This window comes from Vigna umbellata, chromosome 7, assembly GCF_029865625.1.
Source record: "Vigna umbellata cultivar VRB3 chromosome 7, Vumbellata_1.0, whole genome shotgun sequence".
NCBI classification, from domain to species: domain Eukaryota; kingdom Viridiplantae; phylum Streptophyta; class Magnoliopsida; order Fabales; family Fabaceae; genus Vigna; species Vigna umbellata.
Genome location: NC_142171.1, coordinates 17,761,894 through 17,765,074, shown reverse-complemented (window position 1 = coordinate 17,765,074; position 3,181 = coordinate 17,761,894).

Genomic DNA, 3,181 nt, shown 5'->3' with positions numbered 1-3,181 from the left:
CCTCCCCTTCCTCCACTTCCTCCACTTCCTCCACTTCCTCCACTTCGTTCACTTCGTCCACATCGTCCACTTCGTCAACTTCGTCCACTTCGTCCATTGGTCCACTTCTTCCACTTTGTCAACTTCCTCCACTTCCTCCTCTACTTCCTCCACTTCGTCCACTTCGTCCACTTCCACCACTTCCTCCACTTCCTCCACTTCCTCCACTTCCTCCACTTCGTCAACTTCGTCCACCTCATCCATTTCGTCGATTTCTTCTTCCCGTTCTTCCACTCCGTCCACTTCCTCGACATCCTCCACTTCCTCCTCCGGTTCCTCCACTTCCACCACCTCCTCCACTTCGTCCATTTCGTTCACTTCATCCACTTCGTCCACTTCGTACACTTCGCCCACTTCGTCCTAATCGTCAACTTCGTCCACTTCGTCCACATCGTCAACTTCGTCCACTTCATCAACTTCGTCCACATTATCCACTTCGTCAACGTCGTCTACTTCCTCCACATCATACTCTTCCCCTCCTTCCTCGATTTCCTCCACTTCCTCCCCCTCGTCCACTTCGTCCACTTCCTCCACTTCCTGATTTCCCTCCAGTCCGTGCACTTCATCCACTACGTCAACTTCGTCCACTTCGTCCACTTCGTCAACTTAGTCCACTTCGTCAAATTCGTAAACATCGTGCACTTCCTCCACTTCTTCTACTTCCTCCACTTCCTCCACTTCGTCCTGTTCTTCTTCCTCTTCGTCCACATCGTCCACTTCCTCCACTTCCACCACTTCCTCCACTTCCTCCACTTCCTCCAGTTATTCTTCCACTTCGTCGACATCCTCTACCTCCTCCACTTCCTCCAGTTCGACAACTTCGTCCACTTTGTCAACTTTGCCAACTTCCTCCACTTCGTCCAGTTCATCCACTTCCTCCACTTCGTCCACTTAGTCCACTTCGTTCACCTCGTCAACTTCGTCCACTTCCTCCACTTCGTCCATTTCGTCCACTCCGTCCACTTCGTCCTCTTCGTCAAATTCCTCAACTTCGTCAACTTCCTCAACTTCGTCCACTTGGTCAACTTCCTCCACTTCCCCAACTTCCTCCACTTCCTCTTCGTCCACATCGTCCACTTCACCCACTTCCTCCACTTCCTCCACTTCCTCCACTTCCTCTACTTCCTCCACTTCCTCCACTTCCTCCACTTCCTCCACTTCGTCAACTTCGCCCACTTCGTCCACTTTGCCAACTTCGTCCACTTCATCCACTTCCTCCCCTTCGTCCACTTACTCCACTTCGTCAACTTCGTCCACTTCATCCACTTCGTCAAATTCGTCAACTTTGTCCACTTCGTCAACTTCCTCAACTTCCCCAACTTCCTCCACTTCCTCCACTTCCTCCACTTTCTCCACCTCCTCCACTTCGTCCACTTCGTCCACTTCGTCCACTTCGTCCACATCGTCAACTTCGTAAAGTTCGTCCATTTCGTCTACTTCTTCTTCCACTTGTTCCACTTCATCAACCTCCTCCACTTCCTCCAGTTCGTCCACTTCCTCCAGTTCGTCCGTTTCGTCCACTTCGTCCACCTCGTGCACTTCGACTACTTCCTCCACTTCGTCGACTTCGAAACCTTCGTCCACATCCTCAACTTCATCAAGTTCGTCAACTTCTTCCACTTCGTCCACTTCCTCCACTTCCTCCACTTCTACGACTTCCTTCAGTTATTCTTCTCCTTCATCCACTTCCTCCACATCGTCAACTTCGTCCACTTCGTCCATTTCATCCACTTCTTCTTCCACTTCTTCCACTTCGTCAACTTCCTCCACTTCCTCCTCCACTTCCTCGACTTACTCCACTTCGTCCTCTTCCTCCAATTCTTCCACTTCATCCACTTCCTCTACTTCGTCCACTACGTCAACTTCGTCCACTTCGTCAAATTCGTCAACTACGTCCACTTCCCCAACTTCCTCCACTTCCTCCACTTCCTCCACTTCGTCAACTTCGTTCACCTCGTCCATTTCTTCTTCCACTTCTTCCACTCCGTGCACTTCGTCCACTTCCTCCACTTCGTCCATTTCGTGCATTTAGTCCACTTCGTACAGTTCTTCCACTTCGTCCTCTTCGTCAACTTCGTCCAAATGGTCAACCTCGTCCACTTCGTCCACTTCATCCACTTCGTCAACTTCGTCGACATCGTCAACTTCGTCAACTTCTTGGTCTTCGGCCACATCCTCCACTTCCTCCACTTCCTCCACTTCCTCCACTTCCTCCGCTTCGTCCAGCTCGTCCACTTCCTTTACTTGCTCCACTTCCTCCACTTCCTCGACTTTGTCAACTTCATCCACTTTATCAAGTTCGTCAACTTCGTCCACTTCGTCAGCTTCATCCACTTAGTCAACTTCCTTCACTTCCAACTTCCTCCACTTCGTCTACTTCGTCGACTTCCTCCACTTCCTCCACTTCGCCTATTTCGTCCACTTCTTCTTCCTCTTCGTCCACATGGTCCACTATCTCCTCTTCCTCCACTTCCTCCACTTCCACCACTTCCTCCAGTTCATCCAGTTCCTCCACTTCGTCCGCTTCGTCCACTTCGTCCGCTTTGTCCACTTCGTCCACTTCGTCCACATCGTCATGTTCGCCAACTTCGTCCACTTCCTCCACTTCCCCAACTTCCTTTACTTCCTCCCCTTGCTCCACTTCCTCCACTTCTTCTACTTCCTCCACTTCCTCCACTTCTTCCACTTCCTCCACTTCCTCCACTTCGTCCATTTCTTACATTTCGTCCTCTTCGTCCACTTCGTCCACTTCATCCACTTCCTCAACTTCCTCCACTTTCTCTACTTCGTCCACTTCGTCCACTTCGTCAACTTCGTCTACTTCGTCCTCTTTGTCAACTTCCTCAACTTCGTCCACTTCATCCACTTAGTCCACTTCTTCAACTTCCTCCACTTCTTCTACTTCCTCCACTTCCTCCACTTCCTCCACTTCTTCCACTTCCTCCACTTCGTCCATTTCTTACATTTTGTCCTCTTCGTCAACTTCGTCCATTTCTTACATTTTGTCCTCTTCGTCAACTTCGTCCACTTCATCCACTTCCTCAACTTCCTCCACTTTCTCTACTTCGTCCACTTCGTCCAATTCGTCAACTTCGTCTACTTCGTCCTCTTTGTCAACTTCCTCAACTTCGTCCACTTCCTC